Raw genomic sequence first — 13,726 nt, 5'->3', positions numbered from 1 at the left:
GCCCAACTAAAGCAAACTCTAGTCACCTCAATGGTGACTGCAAACTTCAATCAATTTTTATTTTCAATAAAACATCAACATCCATATCTGTTAATTCTCAACAAGAACTTCTGTACATGTATGAAAGAAATAATGTCAAACTGGTTTGACACTCAGTGTGGCTGAAGTCAGTTGTAGTTCTTGTGTTTCTGCTCGTCTCTTTCTTCTGGTCTTGTTTCTTTGTCCTTCAGTGATTCTGCTAATCAGGTGTTCATCAGTGTCTGAATTCACTCACTTAATTCATTCACTCTGTCCAGTGGACTATATTAGTGAACTAATGTAGGGAATAGTGAATGAGGGTATAGGGTGTGATTTAGAACACAGCCTCTGAGTGTCGACTTTGAGCGATGTTAACTCACAGTATATTCCTGTAGTCTATTTTCTCGAAAATGACAAATATTACCCAGAATGCATTGTTTTCTACAGTATATTACTGTTTTAATGGAAAATGGTTTGTTACTGTCAGAATTTGGCCATTTTTCTACAGCAAGGTTTAACAGTGCAGAGATTGGGCTCTAAATGAGCTCAGTGATTCAGGTCAAATAATGATTATGTGAAAACATAACCAACACCACCTGATCAGCTTTTCTCTTTGCTTGTCTGGCTGTTTATAACTCAGTTACAACAGCCCAAACAAAATCTAATATTATAAAGTCAAGGGTCAAGAGCTCAACTAAAGCAAACACTCATCTCCATGATAGTGATTTTCTGGTCACCATGGAGATTTTCTCTTTTGGTGATTCTGCTTGTTATCATCAGGTGTCTTCAATAATGGTCAATCATCACTCAATTAATCACTTAATTATCTCATTAACTTTAACACTGCTTCAGTGGGTTGAATAAAAAATATGGCAGGACTTTTACTTTCTGACCCCTGGACTTTACACCTCTGCTAAAGGACCATCTAATAAATCCTTCCATTCTATAAAGAACTCCTTAATGACATTTCTATAAAGTAGTATAATAATTATACAGTGTTAGCGTCAATTCTGGCAGGTCACGTCAGTCAAGCTCACATCAGCTGATTCTCAGATGACTTACGTCTAACTATAGGAATGCGATGCCTATCACAGCACCCATATATAAGCTCCTCAGTATTATCAGCAGCTATCACATTTCTCAGGAGCTAATTACCCTCCTCCATCCCCAGCTTTGGCCTTCTGATCCCACTGAATCAGACTAATTCTTGAAATATGTGTGAATGTTAAATTATTGACATTAATAGGGGCGCAGGAGACATTTTCAAAGTGAGGGGGACCAAACTACTTTCCGGATGGGAGGGGGGTTGTTATGACAACGGGCGGTGCACATATGCATGCGCCGAACGCGTCTTTCCGCGCTCATGGGCAAAGGAGTTTCTCTGAAAGGCTCGCGCGAGACTGAACGGAACGCGGGAAATGAAGTATACCCGGGCCTTAACCGCTCTAAATTGTAATGGACTGGAGCTCACGTTCACATCGGGAACACGGGAGCACCGCAATGCGACCGCAAAAGGCACTTTCACTTTCACGATCAAAGTGCACTGATAAGCATTGTAAATTAAGTATTACAGTATACACATACCAATTAAACGCACAGATCTCCTCTCGTGTGTCCTCCAATGGATGAGGCAAATTCACTTTCATTTCTATTTCAGATATCTCTTTTATAGATTACATTAATGCTTTTGCCTTTCAAGATGTAATTACCGAAATCAAAACAGTCCATATAAATCCTCACGAAAACTTCAGCTCGCGCGTCAACCTGAGACATCAGCCTCCTTACCTTAAAGTGTCAAATTTCTCGGTTTCTGAATGGACGGTTTGGCTTGATTGACAGAGGCTAATGTTCGGGTGTAGCGTCTGGACCAATCAGCCACACAATTATTCATGGTATTTAATGAATTACCCATAAACTCACTCTCACTATCAAAGTTCTCTGAACTCATCCCCCTAAAACTGCAACCAACATCCCAAGTGTAGCTAGCACACAGGCACAACTAGGTGTCCTGTTACAGTTATATGGTACTTTTATGATCCATAAGAATGCTGTAGAGACTAGTGACTCATCCTTCCTGAGAAGGACAAATAAACTCTCTTAATCCTACGTATTCTCTATATAACCACTTGGGAAATGTATAAACATGTATCCAAGTTTCCCATCTCATGACTTTCCTTTTATAGGCTTTATTCTATGTATTAATTCTCTCTTTTGAACTATTTTGGTATTAATGTTCCATAGTTGCAAATGTATAGTTAACTGAGATCACATTGGCAGCATGCTTGGTATCTACGGACTCCAACTTTCATTTCCTATTTGGTAATTTATGTTACATGTTACTAACTCTGTGACACATTAGTATTATAAGAATCTAGAGGGTTCTTCTCTCAAACATCCAATCCAGTGTCTTATGCTAATATCTTGCTACAGAACAAAGACTCGTAAAACTTCCCTCCGATGGGGGAACTCCTTATTGGCTCAGACACCTTAAGAGGGTGTGATGTCTCCACCCCTTATATTCATGGATCACAAGATAAAACCTCTTCTCTTCCTGCTCTTCCTCCTCTTCTTCTCTTTTACTGATGAATGCTGACGTCAAGATGATGCTTTAAGAAGCTAGAAGCTTCTAAGGAACCCCAAGCTTGTGCCAGGCCTCGGCCTAGACCTTCCATTCACCAAAGATCCTCTGAATCCAGCCGGTTCTCTTTCGTCAAGAAAATATCAGCAAAGATTCAACAGGAGCCTCCACAAATTGCATCAGGACAGTTTTAATTCAACTTGGAGAGACATGCAAGTATCAAACTTAGTCTCATTATCGGATACATTGAGTATCCTTACCCCTTTTAAAGAAGGGCCTGTTAAAACTAAACTGATGGTTTGCTCAAGGCTGTTGATCTGCTGAATGTCCAACAATGCTGTAACTTCTTGCTTCCTGTACTCTGCTTTCTCTCTCTCTCTTGGTAAACTGTATGCATGTATGTGTGTGAATGTTAGAGTAGTTTAAGTGTTTAGTCTAGTTAATAAAGTCTTGTTCATGTCACACGTAAGGTTGTCCGTGTTTTGCGCTCATGTACGGGAGTCCCTATTCATGTCGGTCCTGACTACAGGCTTTTAGTAGAATAAGATTGTTATTTCCTATAACCTGGAAATGAACATTTCTTAGTTAATAAACAATTAACACTGTGTGTTCATTGAACAACAGGTTAATTGATTGTAATATTAATTTTATTACATTAAGTTAATTTTATTGACTGATTAAAATATTAATAATTAATTATAACTAGTTATGATTAATTATTCATATTTATTTTGAGCTAATTTGCTACAAATGGTGGAGAATTCGGGGCATGAATAAACAAAGGTTATGAGCTTAAACCACTGTCAATTTAAAAGTGTGCATTTGATAATTCCAGTCAGAATATGTCAGACGATGCGCATTTTGGTCACTAATTGCTGGTTTGTTGGATGCTGATAAAGTGATGGCTTGAATTGACATCTCTACTGTAACTGAAAGAGTCTACTCTTGACACATTTTAGCATATGTTCAAATGGTATCAGTGTAAAGTTAATCTGATTTTAGCGAAGAAATCCTAATCTCAGTATTAGAGCGTAAGCCTGTGTTGACGAAGGAATCTCAGCTCAGCGGCATGTAAACTGTACCAGAATTGATTATTCTGCTTTGGTTGGAGAAATACCAATTGCAGTATTGCTTAACCTGTTTCTGATGAATGAATCTCAGTACAGTGTTATATAAATGTAGATTTGGGTAATGCTCCCCTGTTATAGTTAAGATTGATGTCATTCATCTAAACTTTGCCTGCACCTACAAGCATAGCTACCTTTTGACCAAAACTGTGTTTCACTCGCTGAAAGGAACATCAGTATTCATGCACAAGACGGACTTAACTATACATGCTTAAACAAGCTTTGACTTACAGCAAACTGTGTAATTACCCTTTAAACAAGTACAAGACGTTGTTTAAAGTAGAGAGAAGAGTTTACATGAGTAAAATTTGCAAATGGCAAAACATATTTGCATTTTACTGAATGTAAAATCAAGTTTTTGAAAATCTGAAAGTATAAGCGTCACATTTTAACTCTATACGTAACTTGTTTGAAATGAGCAGACAGTCTCAATAAACTGTTTGAATTGCTCAGATGTGCATTGGTTCCCATGACAACGACTTGTCACAGGAAGTGCTAACTCATCACCCTGTGATGCCATATTGTAAACAAACCAGGCTAGGTGGCTAAGCTAACCTCACCTAGCAGCCCTGCACCTCAGGCTAAGCTAAATAATAGCTTCTACAGTTAGTGGTTAGCATCATTTATGTGAAGCCTTTAACTACAGCTTGTGTGTATGCAGTGTGAACTGATCTAAACCCATTCTGCTGTTTTAGTCACTTCTTTAAATCTTTTTATTGATTTTAATTATAATAGCAGTCAGCTATTAATTTTTACTAGTATTATTTCTTTCATCTTTGTGATTTACTTACATCTTCCTTTTTTCCTTCTGTGGTTTAATTTCCCAATATAACCACAAGCAACTAGACATACTCTCCTTCTTGATTTTGTTTATTTACAACAGTTGCTTCAATTTTATGAACCAGCTACAAAAGTAATCTGAACAATTACTAGGGCATAATTTTGAGCACCACTAATAAGCAGAATCTAATAGGAAAGCTCTCTTCTTCCTCTCCCTTTTTCTTTCCTATTTGTTCAGAGGTCAAGCCTGTCGTGAGCCATCAGTAAGAAATACTAAGAAATAATTTGACCACAAGAACCATCTTAAGTCATTTGTTAAACCTAGCTGTATTTTATACACCTGGCTGCTCACTGTGCCTTTAGCCCTAAATTCTGTTTGATCTTGCAGTAGTCTCTTGCCCTTACTCTCACCACAAGCGTGCCTAAATGTTGCAGATGCTCAGCCTAACTGCCCAGATGGCAGACCAAAAGGACTGGCTAGGTGTCGTGAGGAACACCCTCCTAACCAGTGCTGCTGATCAATTACAGCACCAGAGCCAAAAGCAACTGGACAAAGATGGAAGAGAAGTAAAGGCAGATGACTCAAACCAGAGGTATGGTCACAATGATCTGACTGAAGTCAACTTCTTCCTGGCCCACATCCTCACTGTTTTGAAACAGGAGGTGAACAACCTCAAACTCCAGATCACAGAGACTCACTAGGAGCTGATGCATGCTAAAAGCCACATAGACCAGCTAGAGATGGAGGCTCGGGACAGACACAAGGACCCTGACAGAATAGAGACACAGAAGAAAAGAGAACTGAGACTCTCTTACCTGCAGCAAACAGAACCACTGCAGGAGAAACATCTCACTTCACCACATGGAGTCAGCAGAAGAACCTCCCCCAGCCAAGCACAGAGGTACAGAGGGGGAGCCAAAGCCTTCTGCTTGACACCTTATCAGACAATTTCCTGAAATCCTCTGCAGCTTCAGAAGGAGAAGGATTAATTCAGACAGACCCAGGTACCAGACCTACCACAGGAAGAAGCCATGGATGGGAGCATCCTCATCCTGCAGACCCCGCAGGACCTCCAACAGCAGGCAGCAACCACCTCCTCATCCTCTTCCTGCAGACACAGCAGGATCTCCAACAGCAGGCAGCACAAGGACGACTGGACACGCCTGCATCGGACCTGCAGGAGCTTCTAACGCTAGTAAGATAGCTCCTTGAACAGTTCTTACCTGAGGAGTACTCAGCAGTACAAGCTTCTGACCACTCACACAACACCAGCTCAGAGACCTGAGCTTGTCTACTGTCTACATCAACCGCAATGGAACGACCACCACTCCAGGAGACACATACAACCAGAGCCCATCACAGCCTTCCAGCCTTGTGTGCCAGTGGTGTGTCTGATCTCTCTACACCTTCAACGTCGTTCGCTGTTGTCCATAGAAAGAACAACAACGATCGAAAGGGGGGGATGTAGCGTCTGGACCAATCAGCCACACAATTATTCATGGTATTTAATGAATTACCCATAAACTCACTCTCACTATCAAAGTTCTCTGAACTCATCCCCCTAAAACTGCAACCAACATCCCAAGTGTAGCTAGCACACAGGCACAACTAGGTGTCCTGTTACAGTTATATGGTACTTTTATGATCCATAAGAATGCTGTAGAGACTAGTGACTCATCCTTCCTGAGAAGGACAAATAAACTCTCTTAATCCTACGTATTCTCTATATAACCACTTGGGAAATGTATAAACATGTATCCAAGTTTCCCATCTCATGACTTTCCTTTTATAGGCTTTATTCTATGTATTAATTCTCTCTTTTGAACTATTTTGGTATTAATGTTCCATAGTTGCAAATGTATAGTTAACTGAGATCACATTGGCAGCATGCTTGGTATCTACGGACTCCAACTTTCATTTCCTATTTGGTAATTTATGTTACATGTTACTAACTCTGTGACACATTAGTATTATAAGAATCTAGAGGGTTCTTCTCTCAAACATCCAATCCAGTGTCTTATGCTAATATCTTGCTACAGAACAAAGACTCGTAAAACTTCCCTCCGAGGGGGCAACTCCTTATTGGCTCAGACACCTTAAGAGGGTGTGATGTCTCCACCCCTTATATTCATGGATCACAAGATAAAACCTCTTCTCTTCCTGCTCTTCCTCCTCTTCTTCTCTTTTACTGATGAATGCTGACGTCAAGATGATGCTTTAAGAAGCTAGAAGCTTCTAAGGAACCCCAAGCTTGTGCCAGGCCTCGGCCTAGACCTTCCATTCACCAAAGATCCTCTGAATCCAGCCGGTTCTCTTTCGTCAAGAAAATATCAGCAAAGATTCAACAGGAGCCTCCACAAATTGCATCAGGACAGTTTTAATTCAACTTGGAGAGACATGCAAGTATCAAACTTAGTCTCATTATCGGATACATTGAGTATCCTTACCCCTTTTAAAGAAGGGCCTGTTAAAACTAAACTGATGGTTTGCTCAAGGCTGTTGATCTGCTGAATGTCCAACAATGCTGTAACTTCTTGCTTCCTGTACTCTGCTTTCTCTCTCTCTCTTGGTAAACTGTATGCATGTATGTGTGTGAATGTTAGAGTAGTTTAAGTGTTTAGTCTAGTTAATAAAGTCTTGTTCATGTCACACGTAAGGTTGTCCGTGTTTTGCGCTCATGTACTGGAGTCCCTATTCATGTCGGTCCTGACTACAGGCTTTTAGTAGAATAAGATTGTTATTTCCTATAACCTGGAAATGAACATTTCTTAGTTAATAAACAATTAACACTGTGTGTTCATTGAACAACAGGTTAATTGATTGTAATATTAATTTTATTACATTAAGTTAATTTTATTGACTGATTAAAATATTAATAATTAATTATAACTAGTTATGATTAATTATTCATATTTATTTTGAGCTAATTTGCTACAGGGAATGATTTATATACCATCGACCTGTCCTAAAACGTTAGCATGCTTTGATCGATGGTTTGGAAATTGCGTGTTTCTCCGTTCGAGAGCGTATTTCCTGTTCACAGCCGCGACATAACAGCAGTGGCGGAGCCAGGATTTTTTCATAGGGGTGGCCAGGCAGGGGCCAGCAACCAGTCTGGGGTGGCACAGAAATCTTCATTATTTCAACATAAAAATTAGTCTGATTATAAAGTAGCTACTGGACTGCGCCTACAACACAACTGAATACAGTTAGTTTTAGCCTACTTAATTGTAATCGAGATCATGGAATGCTGAGTGAATTTGACCCTTTTCTTCTTCTTCTTCTTCTTCTTTTTTTTAATCATTCCCCACTTGCAGGCATATAAAGGGGCTCATACTATAGATAAATTTCAACTTGTTCAGTCAGTTCTGGTTCTCAAAACCCCCAATAGCTTGTTCTTCATTGTTGCATCTCCATGGATGAGACATGCAGATACCTACATACTGTAGTTCAAAGATTATTCAATGTATGATGTATAATCAATGAACTCTTCAACAATTCTGAGTTTGTCAGTTTCAGAAAGTAAACAAAAAAGTAAACACTAAATGTTTAACTTTCTGTATTGTCAAAATAAATAATTGCAACAGTTCTATCATACTTAAAATTAAACTCAGTAGGTCTACAAAGAAAAAAAATGTGTTCTCTTTTGAATTCCCATTTGCTGATGTGGAAGTCAACAGCACATAAATGCCAGGACGTAAAATTAATTACGCATTTAAATGTGATACATTTTTATTTGTACTTTATAAATTAACGCAAAATTAGCATCTTCTAATACAAATGCACAGTTCTCACATTTATTTATGCATTAAAAAATTACATATAAGCTTGTGCCTTATATTGAGATCTCACATAGCAGAATATTTTAGTCCAGAGACATGTGACGCATATATAGGCCTACATGCATGCAGTTTTAATGCAGCTTTAATAGACTTGTTTGGTTATTGCATGACTTAATAGACGACAGAACTACGACGTTGCATTTATAGTGAGTAATATATACAGCGCGCTCTATTTGCGCATGATTGAAAAGTGCATGGTCTTGCAACCCACCATTTAAGAAACATTGACGTAAGCTATATATACATATGGATATATATATAATGTATATATACATAATGTATATATATATATATATATATATATATATATATATATATATATATATATATATATATATATATACATTATACATTATACATTTATATGCCAACGGCGCCCCTGGACATTAATGATAGGCCTGTCTGCACATTTATGTTGGTTTTGTTCTATTTACCCTAAGGGGGGTTATTGCTGTTCTCCCTGCTCTAATCCATACAGGCTGCATGGATGCACAGGGAGTTCTTGCCCAGAACAGAACCACCACCAATACAAACTCTAATCAATTATCAATCATATTTGAAGATAGTGGTCCTGACAGATCTATTGCACGTGAAGTACAATGATATATTCCAACACTGATATATTCATCCAGGCAGTGAGGACAGGTAATGTTGCTACTATTTAGAAGCTAGTATGCCATCTAATGTTTAATCGTGGAAGCACACTAAATGTGCAGTCACATTTTCACTGTCCAAATTTCTCAGAAAGCTGCTTGGTTTTGAAAGTGACCTGAGTGAGCTCAAACACCGTAATGCTTTCAAAATGTGTTTTTAAGAGAATTCATTCAGCATCTTTCTCCCTCTAGTGGCAGAGCTGCATATAGCTTTGAGAAAATGTAATGTCATAAATTTCAAGAGCTATTCAACTTAAGTATATGGAGTCCTTTTAGACATTCCACACACATCACAATGACGGTGATCTGCAAACTCTGTTGTCTGCAAACTTGTAGGTTTTTTACAACTTTAAAGCAGAACTAAGTAACTTTTTTTACCTTCTTAAATAGTTTTCTAAGTCCTTACGATGGTTAATTAACTTGTAGTGGTGTGTTTGAGGCGAGCACTAACCCCCTCTGGCACGTCTACGCCAGAATACAGCACTTGCAAGTTGAGCTGCACCGACCCGAAACAATCTTGCCTCATGTTCACGTTCACGCAAGAGTGACAAAATGCTTTACGGTAATTCAAAAACAATGTATGTATTATGACTTTATAAGACAATTTCGAAAATCATATATATAAATATATATATATATTTGTTGTGATTATCTTTAGTTTTTTTAAAATTCCTTTTGATGTAAAGCATTGGATTACCATTGTGTATGAAATGTGCTGTATCAATAAAATTGCCTTGCAAATAATGTTTGATCATTCATTTCAAATGTAAAATGTGAATCTTTCTATTAAACATTTATGAATTTTTAAAATATGGTTATAGTTTGGGTGGGGGATTTTAGAGAGATTCCTAATCATGTTGTTTAATATGAATAATGCCTTACTAACTGTTTCATTGTGATTCTAAAAAAGATCCAACAACACAGCTTTAAACAGAATATATGAATGAGATTTAAAACACACCACACATTAAGCTCTTTGAACTGTTGCAAGATTTACTTATACACAGACATCAAGAATCAGAACCTCAAGAATGGTGACATGATTAATGCTACAATGCATTCTGGGGGCCATGGATGAGTTTTGTATGATGCACCCAGAATGCAGTGCGGCATGAAGCATGTCACCATTTTTGAGACCCGTCGCGGGACATTCAGCAGTATGCGTCCACCGAGTGTAAGTTGTCTTGTGTGTTTTTGTTATAACTAATAGGTAGTCCACAGTAACTAAATTTGTAACTAAGTACTACATTTTTCATTTTCCTCTACACTCAAAAAAATAATTTGTTGGTCTAACTTAATTCAATTATGACACCTATTACCACACAGTTGAACTGATTTATTTGAACTTAAGCTAGGTTAATTGTACTAATGAGTGAAATTCATCCTAATTGAATGAGATCACACCAGTTTCATTTGATGTATTCTGTGTATGTTTCCTGAACATAATTCATTCTTGTTGATCCAACCAATGCTTTTTTTTTTTTTTTTTTGTTACCATCATGGTGAAGATGTGCGCTTGTGCTTAGGTTTTGAGTAGCTTTTGTACACAGACATACATGTTTCATGACCATTGAGAGGGGAAAAGCTGATGATGACCATAATGTAGACTGTGTAAATTTTGTGCTGGCCCTCAAACTAACTTAATTATATTTCTATAAAAACTAATCTAAAATTACACTTTTTCATATGTTAAGTAACATTTATAGCATGCAAATAACGATCAGAAAAATAACTTCTCATCAGTGGCTTGAGCACAGTTAATGATCTTTGAGAACAATATAAATTTGTTTTAAATATAAATTTGTAGCCACCTAGAGCCTAACCACAAGGTCTACACTTCAGCATAATGGTAACCTCAAAAAAAAAAAAAAAAAAACCCCGACATAAACTCCGTAAGGGGATATGCAGGTGTTTTGTCAACATTTTCACTCTGATCATTCAATCAGGAAATAACATGCAGCTTATATATCATGCAGAACTTCTGATTGTGCATCAGCTTTTAGCTCCACCCCTTATTTCTGCCATATCAGTGCCTATTCTGATAGTCTCTCTATCTGTCCAAGTGTCTTTATAGAGAAGAGCATCAGAATTTCCACAGCTCTCCATCGACTGCACAAACACACAGGTATGTGTCAAGGTGTTTTAGATTGAAAAAAGATCACATTCTTTACTTTGGATTATGTGCTTCCACAGCCACTTTGTGATGTTTGGATACAGGTTTTTATATGAAATCCAGAGATAAATATAATAGTAATATTAAAACCTGATGTACGAATTTTGACCTTTGTTCAATATTAAGAAAGCTGAACTTAACTTAACAGATCAGTTAAATGTCAATGTCAAAAGTGGCCTATAATGGTCACCATAGCACACTTTCTATTAATTTCCATTTGTCCATTAGATTGTTGCAGTGTTTAATGCATGTTAGTAAGTGTTGCCTTTGCAATTGTTAAAACCTTCTCACTTTTAGAATGTTCAAATTTGAAATTTTGACAAAAATGCTATGTTCAATCAAACAATGTCATAATTACCATAATTACAAGATAACAACGTGTGACATTCTACTCATTCTACTTGAGCTTTATTCCATTTCACATATTATTAATTCTAATTAGTAATCGAAATTAGAATTAGTGTTTCCCAAAACGTAGTGTGTTGAAATTAGTATCCCAAAAGTATCTGGATGGTTTAGGGGAGAGCGGGAGACAACCTAATGCTTTTTAACTTTCTCAGTTTGTGTAAATCTACTTAGGGTTCAGAGTATTTCTTTTTTTGCGCATTAATTTCACATGTCTGGTACAAATATGTGGCTTTGTTTCATTATAACAGTGCATACTTTTTTCTTTAGAAAATCAAAATTAAATAATTTTGGAGTTTGATACTGAACACACTGCAAAACACAGCTATACAGCATTGGTCCAAACAATACAGGCAAACAGATGAAGAAACACATTCAGACATTCAGGAAAACACAGAGCTGAACAAACACTCCCCTCCCTCCACACACACCTGTCACAGAACACAAGATAAATAGACAAGCCAGTACAAATGCTGTAAATTTCATGAAATAATATTTTCTAAATGTTCAGGTTCTTCCTCTCAGTCTTTATGCACCTTTTGTTCCCTCCATGGTTTATCAACAGAAATTCATAAAAGTTAATTATGCCAATTATATCAGTAACTGTATAGAATGGGATAGTTCTAAAAGCGGGGCACATTGTAATGCACACTGTAAACATTATTTTTTTCTACTAAAAATTCATTCACTAAACTTAACTTTTTGAGTTATCTTTTTTGCACTGACTCAGTTAAGTTGTATTTACGTAGAATATTAAGTATGTTCAACTTGCCAAATTTAACTTATGAAGTTGAGTTGGATTAACTTTATGAAGGTAAGGTGAACTTTCTTTTTTAAGTTTTCAGAACAAACGTTCCCTGTAAAATGTTTTTTGTTCACTCAACTAAACTTTTTGAAGTACTAATTTCCACTGACTTTTAATTACTTAGAATATTAAGTATTTTCAACTTGACAAATTTAGTTATTTAAACTTACAGTTCAGTTGTTTTCAATACCAAATTTCATGTTCATGTAACCTTATTTGGCTTATTTTATTAATTCAACCAAATAAAGAATTATTTTATTTAAATTGTTCTTTTATATCAATTGTAAATAATTATTTTATTTCAAATGTTTCAACCATGTTTCGGTTGAGAATTTTATTCCCATTTAAATAAATTTCTACTGCAAATAATAATTGATCTGATTTCAGGCACTGAAACATTTACATTTCTCAAGATCCGAGCAGATTACAGACAAGTTTGGCTTTATTTCTTGCATAAGTTGTTTCTAAGAATTAACAGAGCCTAATTAATGATGATTTTTTTGTATTGACAATTTTTGAAGTCACCATTATGAAAAGCGTTTGCTTTAGTTGAGCACTTGACCCTTGGCTTTTTTTTTATACCAACTGCAATAGTGTTTTATTAAGAACAGTTGTGCTTTGACATTAAAACGCTTGTTGTACAGTGATTTAAAGCAAAAATAATAATAAGGTCAAGGATCTATTCAATTATGAAAAAAAATCTTTTATCTAAACTAATTTAGCTGAAAACATTAATGCATTAACACTGACACAACTGAAAATATCCAAAACAGCTTTTAAAAAAATTCAAAATTCATACCGCAATGCATGCTGGGAGACATGGTTGAGTTTTGATTGGTGCACCCAGAATGCACTGCAGCATGAAGCGTTTTGTTGATTTTCACCATTGCTGAGATTCATACGCTGATTCTTGATATCAGTGTGTGTCTGAATAATGCTTTAGTTCGAAACTTACTGTCCAGCAAATTTTTCAACATCATACTGTCATACTGCTGAAGCAAATACTGCAGTATCACAAAGTCAGTAGAAACTGTAGAGACACGATACAACAATCAGTGATGACGTTTCAGATGTGATCAAAGAAGCAAAACACGTTTTGTTGCTTATATCATTGAAAAGCAGCTGGCATCTGGCATTTCTGGCTTTTTGTTTTTAAACGCAGTGTTAAAGAAACCAAAACCAAAAAACAAAACTTATTTGGAAAATTCAAGGATCAGGAGCACAACTAAAGGAAATAAATGAAGCTAGTAAAGCTGTTTTTGGAGTTGTTTAACCATCCTCTGCTGACATCTTGAGAGATTTAATGTCTTTTACCCTCAGTTGATTTCATCTAAGGCTGTGGCT

The sequence above is a fragment of the Chanodichthys erythropterus genome, chromosome 12 (assembly GCF_024489055.1).
Source record: "Chanodichthys erythropterus isolate Z2021 chromosome 12, ASM2448905v1, whole genome shotgun sequence".
NCBI classification, from domain to species: Eukaryota; Metazoa; Chordata; class Actinopteri; order Cypriniformes; family Xenocyprididae; genus Chanodichthys; species Chanodichthys erythropterus.
Note: the sequence above shows the minus strand (reverse complement) of the source record.